We start from the raw sequence: 14,981 nt of genomic DNA on the forward strand, positions 1-14,981 counted from the left end.
TTCAGCTATATTTCAAATTACTGTTCCCTCTCTTGTGGGATCAATTTACTCCTCCACCACCACCATCTGCATGGACAACCCATCATCCCTGCAGGAGCAGACTATCTACTGCAGGGGCGTTGCTAGGGTCTCAAAAGATCCGGGGCACAAGCCCCAATAGATATGTGTGTGTGTGTGTGTGTCCCCCCCCCCCCCCCCGCACTATGCTGTACTTGCTATACAGCGGCACTTACCTGTCACATCCAGGGCCTCCAGGTGACGTCTCCTCTCTGTCATCATCTTCTCCACTTGGTCTGGACAACTTCTCTCAGCCGCCTCGTCTCTGCAGAGTGTGACACACAGACATCTTAGCTTCCTCACATTCTATCATTATCCCCCAACTGGAGTCCCCACAGTGTTATCCTGCTGCTTGCTGTGCCAAAACCTCAACCCCCCCCCCAATACCCCCAAATACTATCCTAAAGAAACCCCTCAACCCCCCCCCCCCCCATAGTAATAGTGCTCCTCATAGTCCCACTAATAGTAATTCCCTTCTAGAATGCCCTCGTTAGTAACACTGCCCCAACCGTGATAATGCTCCTCAACAATGCCCCCATTATTAGAAGAGCCCTCCCATATTAATAATACCCTCACAGAGTCCCTAGTAGAAATAAGGCCCCTATTGTTCCCCCAGTGGTGATAAAGCTCCCAACAGACCCCTCAGTAGTAATAAGACCCCCATAGTGCGCTTAGTAGAAATAAGGCGGATCTATAAAACCCTCCTATAGAGCCCCCAGTAGTAATAAGACCCCCTATAATGTCCCCTGGATCTGCAGTGCCCCCTGCAGTTATAATCCTCCCTCCACCATACAGTACCATGTAAATAACATCACCTCCTCCCCAGCCGCCTCCAACGCACAATCCCATGTAAACATCCCCCCCTAAGGCCACTTTCACACTTGCGTTCGTACTTGTACAGGACGGATCCGCACCGATATAATACAAACAAATGCATCCGTTCAGGACCGATCCGTTTGTATTAGATTTGAATTTCTAAGTCCCAATACGGATCCGTCCTGACTCACATTAAAAGTCAATGGGGGACGGATCCGTTTACAATTGCACCATTTTGTGTCAATGCAAAGGGATCCGTCCCTATTGACTTACATTGTAAGTCAGGACGGATGCGTTTGGCTCCGCAAGGCCATGCGGACACAAAAACGCTGCTTGCAGCATTTTGGGATCCGCCTCCAAAATCGAACGGGGGACCGCACGGAGCCAAACGAATGCATTCTGAATGGATCCGCATCCATTCAGAATGCATTGGGGTTAAACTGATGCATTTGGGGCTGTTTGTGAGAGACCTGAAACGGATCTCACAAGCGGATCCCCAAACGCAAGTGTGAACGTAGCCTAAACATTAAGTCCCATGTACATAAACATCATTCCCCCCCACCATCCACTTTCCACATACAGTCCCATGTAAATAACATCACTCCCTCCCCCAGCCACCTCAAGCACACAGTTCCATGTCAATAACATCCCTCCCTTCAGCCCTAACATACATCCCAGTTAAATAACTACAACTCCCAGCATCTGCCTCTCCCTTCACTTACCTCTCCTGTACAGACATCAGCATTAGGCTCCTCCTCTTCACTCCGGTCCAATCCTGCACTGGTTACATGATGGTGACATCATCCAGGTCATCCTATCACAGCCTGTTTTGCTGATCACATGACCTGTGATGTCACCAAAGGTCCTTCACCTCTTCCCAGTGTAAGATTCAATTGTATTGCCGTTCTGTGTACGGCAATACAGTTGCATCTAGCAGGCAGGACATTCGGGGCCTGGGACAAAACATCCGGGGCCCAGGCCCCGAATGTTTTAACCTAGCGACGCCCCTGCTACTGCCATTCTCCTACTTGATCTTCTAGAGAGGTCCAGTCTGGATCCTGGATTCAGATGCTGTTGGAATCCTTCTCCCCTGATTGGCCGGTGACTGTGGATCTTTATGGATTATTAATACTTCATTGCTATTTCTCTGTTGCTGTTATGTCACAGTTTGGTTTATATTATTTGGGGTCACATGTCCTCTGTGCCGGGCACAGCTCTGCTTCATTTCCTCTGTTGGTGACGGGCCCCGCGGTCCCCCTGTTGTTTCTCTCTATAGCGGGTATAAGATTTGCTGCTGTTTTGCTCCCATTTTCTATTATCTTTCTTCCTCCTTCTTACAAGCAGCCCACCGATCAGCTGTGTGAAGAGACGGTGGCACTCCGGTGAGCGCTGAGGCCTCTTCCTAGAACAGGGACGTCAAATTTATTGGTGACATGGCCTAGGCAGAGCTCAATGTCCTGTGGATGAAGTGTAATACCAAACAGCTGATCAGCGGAGGTGTCGGGCCCCCACACATCAGATAATGATGACCTATCTTGAACAGAGGTCATCAATATTAAACATGAAAACCCCTTTAAGGTGATATTAATCTCCCTTTCTTTGAAACTGCAGACAGACTGACGGCCCCCACTGCTTCTGTGATCTCAGATCTCCAGTGTCACCTTCTCCCCCCATTTATTCCTCCTTCTTCCTCCTGGTTTATGGAGAATAGATATCTCCACTAGTGGACAATACACTTATAATGCCCCCCCCCCAGGACTGGTTATGTTCCCAGTAACATTCTAACCCTTGGTTTCAGCTGGTGCAGGGGACTTCATGGTTTGGGGCCGTTTTGCTGCAGACATTTCTATGACTGTCCCGCTCCTCTGAATGTGGCTGTAATAAGGGGGGGATCCAACCTCCTCCTCCAGTCACATGCAGCAGGCTGTATCTTCTCTGCACACACGTGTATACACTGCACATGACATCTCTTACCTTGTGATATAAGAGGCTGGTGCTCCTCCATTACATGTCACTGCACACACGTGTATACACTGCACATGACGGGTCTTACCTTGTGATATAAGAGGCTGGTGCTCCTCCATTACATGTCACTGCACACACGTGTATACAGTGCACATGACGGGTCTTACCCTGTGATATAAGAGGCTGGTGCTCCTCCATTACATGTCACTGCACACACGTGTATACACTGCACATGGCGGCTCTTACCTTGTAATATAAGAGGCTGGTGCTCCTCCATTACATGTCACTGCACACACGTGTATACACTGCACATGACGGCTCTTACCTTGTGATATAAGATGCCGGTGCTCCTCCATTACATGTCACTGCACACACGTGTATACACTGCACATGACGGTTCTTACCTTGTGATATAAGAGGCTGGTGCTCCTCCATTACATGTCACTGCACACACGTGTATACACTGCACATGACGGCTCTTACCTTGTGATATAAGAGACTGGTTCTCCTCCATTACATGTCACTGCACACACGTGTATACACTGCACATGACGGCTCTTACCTTGTGATATAAGAGGCTGGTGCTCCTCCATTACATGTCACTGCACACACGTGTATACACTGCACATGACGGCTCTTACCCTGTGATATAAGAGGCTGGTGCTCCTCCATTACATGTCACTGCACACACGTGTATACACTGCACATGACGGCTCTTACCTTGCGATATAAGAGGCTGGTGGTCCTCTATTACATGTCACTGCACTCACGTGTATACACTGCACATGACGGGTCTTACCTTGTGATATAAGAGGCTGGTGCTCCTCCATTACATGTCACTGCACACACGTGTATACACTGCACATGACGGCTCTTACCTTGTGATATAAGAGGCTGGTGCTCCTCCATTACACGTCACTGCACACACGTGTATACACTCCACATGACGGCTCTTACCCTGTGATATAAGAGGCTGGTGCTCCTCCATCATGGCCTCCTTGTACAGGTCCTTGTGTCCTTCTATATACTCCCACTCCTCCATGGAGAAATAGACAGCGACATCCTGACACCTTAGAGGAACCTGACAACACAATGACACCGTCATCACCCAGACCCCTCCAGTGCTGTTACTGGAGAATTTCCCAGCATTCCCAGCAGTGTCACCTCTCCAGTCAGCAGCTCCATCATCTTGTGGGTGAGTTCTAGGATCTTCTGCTCATGTATCAGGGGGTGAGGGGGAGGCTCTGTGATGGGGGGAGGGGTCCTGCTCCGCCCTCCTGACTCCTGGAGATGGATGATGGGAGTCACACAGTGCCCCGATGTCTTCTTCACTATTGTGTACTCCTGTGGATGGAGAGAGACACTTAGGGAATAAACCCTTCAGGGGCCATGTGCTCTCCTCCGGCCCTCTCCTCCTGGGTACAACGTGCCTACTTACCTTCTCATGGCTCCTACAACATGACTATTGGTCACTGGTCACATGATACATCACTCACCATACTTGGGGCTGATCTTCAGGTTCACTGGACCGTTCTCCAGGACCCTGGACTCTTCCTATCACTTCCTATGATGGATTCTCCTTCCCGATGTCTGACTTGTTACAGAATACAATAAAGAGGAGAGAAATCTAGAAAAGTTTACCTCTCCGCTCAGCAGGGAGATGATCTCCAAGGTGAGGTCTAATATTCTTCTGCTGATCTCCTTTCTGTCCATCCTTGGTGGCTCATTCAGGAGAAGAAGAGAGAACTGGAGGAGCTGGAGCTCAGCAATAAAGAGTTGGTGAAGGACCTGTGATGATGTCACTGTCATATGATTATATGACTCACTACCCAGCTCCGCCCCCTGCACTGATCACATGATGGTGACATCACCGCAGGTCCTTCAGCTCTGGCAATGCAGCAGATACTAGAGAGCTCAGACATGTCACCTCTGGAGATTCTTACTTATTTGTCCAGAGGTTGTCTGGGTAAATTTGAGAAGGTTTGGGGACCTTGGTTGAGGGTCTCTCCCACCGGCCTGGGACCTGTGGCTCCCTGATTTCTTTTCTCATAGAGGGTCTCGCTCCCTCCCTCTTCTCTTTCTTTTCCGTTATTTTTAAAAAAAAAATTTGCCTTACATTAGTCCAGGGTTTCTCAACTTCGGTCCTCGGGACCCACCTGCCAGTCATGTTTTCAGGATTTCCTTAGTATTGAGCAGGTGATATAACTAGTGTCCATGCATCAGTGTCCATGAACTTCGAGACAGACGGCAACATGCGTTCGGGGAAGGAGGAAGTAATGAGAGTCGTCACAGACTACTACAGCGACCTCTACTCCCTGAGGAACACCGACCAGAAGGCCGCCGATAAATTCCTGTCAGGTATCACTAACCATCTTGATCCGGCAGGTGCGGAGGCCATGGATGACCCTCTGACGGTGGGGGAGGTGCTCTCTGCCGCTAGATCCTTTAGGTCCGGCAGGACCCCGGGCAGTGACGGCCTCCCAGCGGAGCTCTATGTAGCGCTGGGGGACCTGATCTGTCTGGACCTGTTGGAACTCTATGAGGAGATGGTGGTGGAGGGTACAATGCCCCCATCCTTGAGGGAAGGAATGATCACGATCCTGTATAAGCGGAAGGGGGAGAGATGTGACCTGAAAAACTGGCGTCCCATCTCTCTCCTGAACGTGGACTACAAGATCCTCGCCAAGGTACTGGCCAACCGGCTGAAGGTCGTCATCGGCGGAATCATCCACCCGGACCAGACCTGCGGCATTCCCGGCCGCAGGATCGCAGACAGCCTCACTCTTGTGAGAGACACGGTGCACTACATCCAGGACCGCCGTGTTCATGCCGCCCTGGTCAGCCTGGACCAGGAGAAGGCATTCGACCGGGTCTCTCATGAGTTTATGGGCAAGGCGCTGCGCAGGCTAGGTCTAGGCAGGAAGTTCTGTTCTTTTGTTGACCTGATGTATTTTGACATTTGCAGCACGGTGTTGGTGAACGGCTGGAAGACTGACCCCTTCTCGATTCGCTCCGGGGTCAGACAAGGCTGCCCTCTTTCACCTCTCCTTTTTGTTTGTGTTATAGAATCCTTCGCGGAGTCTGTCCGGCAGAATAGAGAGATCAGAGGGATCACCGCACCAGGACCTGGACACTACGAGGTCAAGTGCTCGCTGTACATGGATGATGTGACCGTCTTCTGCGCTGACCGGCGTTCGGTGACTGCACTCGTCCAGACCTGCGAGGAGTTCGGACAAGCTTCAGGGGCCAAAGTCAACTGCGGCAAGTCAGAAGCCATGCTCTTCGGGGACTGGCAACTGGCCTCTTCTGCCCCCTTCCCATTTACCATCAAACCGGGCTTCATCAAAATTCTGGGAATCTGGTTTGGGAAGGAAGGCACAGCCCTCAAGTCTTGGGAAGAACGCTTGGCCAAAGTCAATCAAAGAATCGGATTGTGGAGCCTTAGACACCTCACGATTGAAGGGAAAGCACTCGTCCTGCGTAACGAAGTTTTGCCTGTGCTCCAATTCACCGCACAGGCATGGCCCCCTCTTGCCACCGTTTCCAGGGCCATCACCAGGACAGTGTTTCGCTTCATCTGGGGATCTAAGATGGACAGAATGAAACGAGCCATCATGTACAAAGAGCCCCGCAAGGGCGGAAAGGGCATTCCGGACCTGCCCACTTTACTGCGGATCGCCTTTGTGACAGCGTTCGTCGGACTCAGAGAACTGCTAATGGCTCTGCGGGCAAGGCTATGTCCCGCTTTTTCCTCCTGCCTCTCTGGAGGGGCATGGGCTGGGACAAGTGGGACAGCTCCATCCCTTACAACTGGCACGCTCCCTGGTTCTACGGGGACGTCGTCAGGTTTGTGAGGGAACACCAACTGGAGGGCCTCAAACCCGACTTGTGGAAGCCAAAAACTATCCACAAGCTCATCAGAGCAAAGGACGTGGTGGAGTCAATTCCAGAAATCCAGAACGACACCGTAGAGACAGTTTGGACTAATGTGTCGTCAAACAGGTTGACCAATGGGCATAAGGACTTGTCATGGATGGCCATTCAGGGCGGACTGCCCATCCGGTCATTCATGCATGCCCGAAATCTGTGCAAAACCAGGTACTGCCCCAGGTGCCCTTTCGTGGAGGAAACATCTTACCACCTGTTTTGGGAGTGCCTCTTTGCACAGCGCCTGTTGGATGCCCTGGAACATGAACTCAAAGACTCTGTGCCCAGAAACAGCCTGCAATGCACTTCGGTGCGGTATGGACTATTTCCTGGGATTCATACTGTTGGAGCCATCCAGGAGGCCTGGCGCCTTATGAACTGTTTTAAGGACGCTATTTGGTTTGCTAGGAGCCGGCTCATCCTCAGGAGGGAGAACAAGTCCGTCCTGGACTGCCGCAGACTTATCCATAGTCTGTTGCGGGACTACAACATCTCGGACGTTGACGAAGAAGAAGAGGACTAAACCCCTCTCCCCCCGTTTGTATTTGTCCTCTCAATAAAGCTTTGGGCATGTGATTCCCCCTCCCTAACCCCTCCTTCCCACTTCCTCTTCCCTCATCACTGTCTAAATGCTTTTGTTGGGAGGTTTTGTGATTGAATAGGTATGCTAGTGTAGCATTCATTGCGATGTATAGTGTAGGGTAGCCTGTGCTTTACATAACAATGCCATGCTCGCAAAGACGAATACGTGTAATTTATTATGTACTGACTCGTGGCCTGTGCTGCGACACAGTACTAACGTATGTATGTATGACGACTGATTGTAATAAAGGTGTTTCAATCAAAAAAACTAGTGTCCATGCATCAGGACTTGCCACAGGTACTCATTCTGTGGGATATTCTTAAATCCTGTCCGGTAGGTGGGTCACGAGGACCAGAGTTGAGAAACCCTGGATTAGTTGTTGCTCAGCCTTTCTATATGACTGTTGGTAGCGATCGGTCTGTTGATACTGATCCTATGGAAGCAACCTTCTCTACCTGACATTGCTTCGGGTCCGGATACGCAGTATTTGGTTATTCTTTCTATGTTTGGGCTGAGGGGGGAAAAAAGTTGAAGAATCAGTGAATATACTGCCTGTGACTGTATATTTGACATGTCTGTAATTTGTGCTCATCTTATGTACAACAGTATGTATTTCATACTAAATTTCTTTGAATAAAAATTCCTTTAAAAAAAAAAAAATATATCCCAAACTCACTACTTTACAAAGAATATAGAAGGGGGAAGAAGCAATCAGTACTTCATTATGTATGAAAAATAACCTTACAGCACAGGACTAAGGGAAACAAGATTAGCATTAGAAATCCACTTCTTTTACACATCTTAACACAAATGAGTCAGCCAGATTTGCAGTACCCTTGTCCTAGAAATAGAGGTCAGGGCTCTTTTACAGGCCGCAGAAGGTGAGGTATAAGGCTTTTTTTTTTAAAGTGATTCTGTCATGACATTTAAGGCCTATAACCTAAACATATGGCCAGGTCCCTACTAATAACCTGAATCCGAAACTGTCCTTATTAAATGTGCCTGTGGCTCTATTAGCACATAAAACTGGTTTTTATAACCTGTCATTCACCTACCTAAGGTGCCCCAAGGGGACGTCGCTTCATACAGGGTGCCCGGCTGCAGCCATCTACGTCTGGTGCCCAGCGCCGCCTTCCCACTAGAAATCGTCACCCTCCCTTTCTATAGAGCCACCTTCCTCACTTCAGCGCCGCCTCCCTCACCTCAGCATCGTCCGCTCCCTCAGCCAGATCCCGTGCGGCTGTGAGAGGATGGCTGCAATAGGGCTGTCAAGGCAGGTTTAAGCGAAGTGCGCCGGCCGGCGCATGCGCATCTCGCTCAACGAGGCCGCTGCCAGGAGTCCGCACGGGCGCATCAGGTTATACCTAGTGCGCACGTGCGGGATCTGGCTGAGGGAGCGGACGATTTCATATGTTTGGGCATATGTTTAGGTTAAAAGCCTTAAATGTCATGACAGAATCCCTTTAAAGGCGTTATCCAACCCCCTATAATGCCCAATCTAATCTCTTGTTTCAATCAGTCATCCAGGACTGGGTGACCAGGTAATCTCTGCCCTTGGATTGTCGAAGGTAGAAGTCTTTCACATTTAAGCTTATTCCGCACATTTTGTCCCTTTCTATGATATTTTTAACAAATCCTTCACATGTCATTAGAACTGCGAGACAGTTTTCCTTCATTAGGAACAGCACCTGCTGAGTGGAAGCATAGATAGGTCTCCGTTCGAGAGAGAGATAAAGATATAAAGTTAACACTAAGAGAATAAAGTCTATCTGATCAACAGGAAGTGTAAGCACCAGTAGCAACGTTCTCTGGTCAAGACTGGTGGCATTCCCTGCAGTGTCTGTTTTTATTAGACTTCCTGGAGTCAGCCTGATAGTCAGACAATAAAGGCAAACTGCACATCAAGTATGTAAAAATATATAACAACCCTATTACAGTGAACGTTTCCACACTTTTTCACACTACATCCACAAAATGAAATTTATTTTATTGGGCGAGACTAACAAAAAGTAGCAAGTATATTTGAAGTGAAAAGACAATGATACGTAATAACATCAAGTGTGACCAATTGCCTTCAGAAGTCCACCTGTGTATAATGTATTCTCAGTATAACTGTCACATCTGTGACAGGTCTGAGAAGGTCTGAAAGATTATCTACGCATTAGTGATCTGACAGCCTCTTTTGGTTTCACTTTGTCTATGTGTTGCTGGTATGTCCACACCTCCTGTTCAGGTGTGGATCATGTGACCTTTACCTCGCCATATTTAGTCTGACTTTACCCATCACTCCTTGCTTGGGATAGCTTCATTTGGTCTTGGAAGAGCTGGAGTGTGGTTCTTGTAGGAGTCCTGTTCATCCATCATCCTCTGAAGTTAAGTGTTCCGTTTGTTATGTTTTCTATCCCCCCCTGGTTGTTTACTAGGCCTCAGTGAGATGCTAGTTCCTTCACCAGGGAAGGAACGGGTGGTCTGTGCCCTGTCATTATCTTTAAGGCATCTGAGGGTCACCAGGGTTTTCTAGGTCCCTGTGTATGGGTATCTCTACCATCGAGAGGTGCCCATAGGGATAGGAGTTAGGGCCAGGAGCAGGGTTTTATAGGTAGTGACCCTTTTCCTTCCCTAGCGGTGAGGCCTAGTGTCCTTTCTCTTCCTTCTTGTTGTCTTGTTTTGTCTTGTTGTTCTCCCCTACTACATCCGTGACAATAACTCCAGCTGTTCTTTGAAGCCTCAGAGGTTTGTTAACAAACATTAGTGATCAAACAGCTTTACGAAAACTAAGGAACACACCAGACAGATCAGGGACAAAGTTATGGAGAAGAGTTAAGCAGGGTTAGGTTATAAAAAATTATCCCAAGCTGTGAACATCTCAGGGAGCACTGCTCAATCCATCGTCTGAAAATGGAAGGAGTATGGCACAACTGCAAACCTATCAAGACATGGCCATCCATCTAAATCGACAGCCCAGGTAAGGAGAACACTAATTAGAAAGGCAGCAAATGGGCCCATGGTCACTGTGGAGGAGCTGCAGAGATCCACAGCTCAGGTGGGAGAACCTGTCCACAGGACAAATATTAGTCATATCTTCCACATATCGATCTTTATGGAAGAGTGGCAAGAAATAATTTTTGAAAGCAAGCCATAAGAAGTCCTGTTTGCAGTTTGCCGCAAGCCAGGTAGGGGGACACAACAAACATGTGGAACAAGAGGCTCTGGTCAAATGAGACCAAAGGTAAACTTTTTAGCCCAAATACAAAATGCAATGTGTGGCAGAAAACTAACACTGCACGTCACCCTTAACATGCCAACCCCACCGTTAAACATGGTGGTGGCAGCATCATGCTGTGGGGTGGCTTTTCTGGGGAGGGACAGGGAAGCTGGTCAGAATTGATGGGAAGATGGATGGAGCTAAATACATGGCAATCCTGGAGGAAAACCTGGTAGAGGCTGCAAAGACTTAAGACTGGGGCGGAGGTTCACCTTCCACCAGGACAACAACCCTCAACATCCAGCCAGATCTACAATGGAAGGGTTTAGATCAAAGCATCTTCATATGTTCGAATCGCCCAGTCACAGTCCAGACCTAAATCCCATTGAGAATCTGTGACAAGACTTGACAATTGCTGTTCCCAGACGCTCTCCACCCGATCTGACTGAGTGCGAGCTCTTTTGCAAAGAATGGGCAACAATTTCAGCCTCTAGATGTGCAAAGCTGGTAGAGACATATCCCAAAAGACCTGCAGATGTGATTTCAGCAAAAGGTGGTCCTACAGATATCGACTCAGGGGAGGGCTGAATACTAATGCACACCACACGTTCCAGATTTTTATTTTTACTAAATCTTGAAAACCATAATTTTCTTTTCGCTTCACACATACTTGCTACTTTGTGTTGGTCTATCTTATAAAATCCCAATAAAATACATTTAGGTTTGTGGGTGTAACGTGAAAAAACGTGGAAATGCTCAAAGGGTAGGAATACATTTTCAAGGCACCACAAAGCTAAAATACAGTATACAATAAAGATCCTATTAGAGATCCAGATCCGTCCCAGCATAGCAATGTCCGTCCTAATTCCAAATGAGGAAACTCACATGTGCCCAGACAGTGAAGTGACAACATGATCACTATAAATCAGGGGTGCACAACCAGCGGCCTGCAGAGCCACTATTTGTGGCCCCCCTCCTGCCGGGCAGAAACACACCGCACGGGGCTGGATTACAGCTGCTAGCAGGAGCAGATCGGGTCCCGGAGGAGAAGACCAAGGTGGTTTATTACCGACTCTGCCTCCTCCTCCGATAGGTGCATAGCGCTCAGTCAGTGCTATGCAGGGAATAGATGGCCTTGGACCACATTATAGTCAATGAGAGCATATAGCTGGTTGTATCCGGCTATACCCAATACTGTATACTCCAGCTGGCTGTTATCTGCCAGAATGTGTATCTAAGGCTATGTTGTGAACTCCGGCAGTCTGTTCCGGTGGAGGATCAGACTGCCGGAGTTCACTGGCTGCATCTGTCATAGCTGGATGCAGTGGCGGATTACAATAGGGACGTTCGGGTCGGCAGCCCCGGGCCCAGCACCGCTGGGGGACCCAACGCTGACCCGAACGCCCACATACGGCGGCGGGGCACGGGAGCGCATAGCTCCCTGTCCCGTCGCCGATCACCGGCAGTCAGCGCATAGGCCTCAGGCCTTGTAGGCCTGAGGCCTATGCGGTAGTGAAATCCCGGCGCAGGCGTGCGTGATGACGTCATCGCGCGCCTGTGCCGGGACGCAGCACTGTGACGCGCCTGACTCATCCCGCCCGCCTTCCTCTGCGAGCAAGCGCCTGGCCCTGGACATAGGTGAGTATTTATTTTTTCATTTTTTGTTCATTTTTTTATTTTTTTATTTCGTTTGCCTACTTGGGGGGGACACAGGAGGACCTATTAGGGAAGTCGATTACATGGGGGGGAATGTGGGGGCTGTATGGGGCCAAATTATTATGGGAGGGAATACTATGTGGGGGCAAATTACTAGATGGGGCAGTGTGGGGGCTGTATGGGGCCAAATTATTATTGGAGGGAATACTATGTGGGGGCAAATTACTAGATGGGGCAGTGTGGGGGCAAATTATTATGAGGGAATACTATGTGGGGGCAAATTACTATGTGGGGGCAAATTATTATGAGAGGGACTACTATGTGGGGGCAAATTACTAGATGGGGCAGTGTGGGGGAAACTATTGTGTGGGGGCAAATTGCTGTGTGGGGGCAAATTATTTTGGGAGGGACTACTATGTGGGGGCAAATTTCTATCTGGGGGCAGTGTGGAGGAAACTATTGTGTGGGGGTAATTGCTATGTGGGGGCAAATTACTATGTGGGGTAAATTGCCATGTGGGGACAGTGTGGGGTAATTTCTATGTGGGGACAGTGTAGGGTAATTTCTATGTGGGGACAGTGTGGGGTAATTGCTATGTGGGGGCAAATTATTATGAGAGGGAATACTATGTGGGGACAAATTACTATGTGGGGGCAAATTATTATGAGAGGGACTACTATGTGGGGCAAATTACTAGATGGGGCAGTGTGGGGGCAAATTACTAGATGGGGCAGTGTAGGGGCAAATTACTAGATGGGGCAGTGTGGGGGCAAATTGCTATGTGGGGGCAGTGTGGGGAAATTGCTATGTGGGGACAAATTACTATATGGGGCAGTGTGGGGGCAAATTACTATGTGGGGGAAACTATTGTGTGGGGGAAATTGCAATGTGGGGACAGTGTAGGGTAATTTCTGTGTGGGGTAATTTCTATGTGGGGACAGTGTGGGGTAATTGCTATGTGGGAAAATTGCTATGTGGGGGCAGTGTGGTGGAAATTACAATGTGGGGGCAGTGTGGTGGAAATTACAATGTGGGGGCAGTGTGGTGGAAATTACTATGTGGGGGCAGTGTGGTGGAAATTACTATGTGGGGGCAGTGTGGTGGAAATTACTATGTGGGGGCAGTGTGGTGGAAATTACTATGTGGGGGCAGTGTGGTGGAAATTACTATGTGGGGGCGGTGTGGTGGAAATTACTATGTGGGGGCGGTGTGGAGGAAATTACTATGTGGGGGCGGTGTGGTGGAAATTACTATGTGGGGGCAGTGTGGAGGAAATTACTATGTGGGGGCAGTGTGGTGGAAATTACTATGTGGGGGCAGTGTGGTGGAAATTACTATGTGGGGGCAGTGTGGTGGAAATTACTATGTGGGGGCAGTGTGGAGGAAATTACTATGTGGGGGCAGTGTGGTGGAAATTACTATGTGGGGGCGGTGTGGGGGAAATTACTATGTGGGGGCAGTGTGGAGGAAATTACTATGTGGGGGCAGTGTGGTGGAAATTACTATGTGGGGGCAGTGTGGTGGAAATTACTATGTGGGGGCAGTGTGGTGGAAATTACTATGTGGGGGCAGTGTGGTGGAAATTACTATGTGGGGGCAGTGTGGAGGAAATTACTATGTGGGGGCAGTGTGGTGGAAATTACTATGTGGGGGCAGTGTGGTGGAAATTACTATGTGGGGGCAGTGTGGTGGAAATTACTATATGGGGCAGTGTGGAGGAAATTACTATGTGGGGCAGTGTGGGCCAAATTACTATGTGGGGGCAGTGTGGGGCAAATTACTGTGTGGGGGCAAACTACTATATGGGGGCAGTGTGGGGCAAATTACTGTGTGGGGGCAAACTACTATATGGGGGCAGTTTGGGGGAAATTACTGTGTGGGGGTGTTGCTATTGGGGAGGCACTATAGGGGCAATTCTATTATTTCTGGGGACACTATACAGGGATTATTGCCTGGAGCACAATAGAGGGTGGTATTATTACTGGGGGTCTCTAGGGGACATTATAGCTGCTGTGGACACTATAGAAACATTTGGGGTAATTTATCAAACTGGTGTAAAGTAGAACTGGCTTAGTTGCCCATAGCAGCCAATCAGATTCAACCTTTCATATTTGACAGCTCTTTTGGAAATCCAGTTCTACTTTACACCAGTTTGATAAATTACCCCAATTATATCTTTCAGGGTCACTATTTTTTCAGCAGTATAGTACCTGGGGCATTGGGGAGCACAACGGGCACAGTATTGGGGGTGGCAGCAGGATGACACTGTGGGGACACCAGGATGAGGAGGTTGATGGAAAAATTGAGAAATCTAACGTGTCTGTGTTACAAACTGTAGAGACGAGATGCGGCTAAAAGAATTAGTCATGGTGGTCTGGGTCAAACGGAGGAGAAGAGGAAATAGAAGGTCTACATGACAGGAGATGTCACTGGATGTAACAGGTATGTGGTGCTGTATTCTCCTCCATGTCTTTTTTATTACAATTATATGTATTTTAAATTTGACGACCAAATTTTTCAGTTTAGGACCCAATTTGGGGTATTTTTTTTTTTTTGTCTGAAGATGTCATATGGCCTAAGAAGAGACTGTGGCGCTCATAAAGCACCGCAGCCTCTTCATACAAAAAAAAAAAAACTAAACTAAAATGGAGGGGGGGGGGGGGGGCCCAAGTTAGGTAGACAGCCCCGGGTCTATCATACACTTAATCCGCCCCTGGCTGGATGCCCATTGACTGCAATGGTGATGCCCCTTACTGTCTCCAATTTGAATAC

The sequence above is a fragment of the Bufo gargarizans genome, chromosome 1 (assembly GCF_014858855.1).
Source record: "Bufo gargarizans isolate SCDJY-AF-19 chromosome 1, ASM1485885v1, whole genome shotgun sequence".
NCBI lineage: Eukaryota > Metazoa > Chordata > Amphibia > Anura > Bufonidae > Bufo > Bufo gargarizans.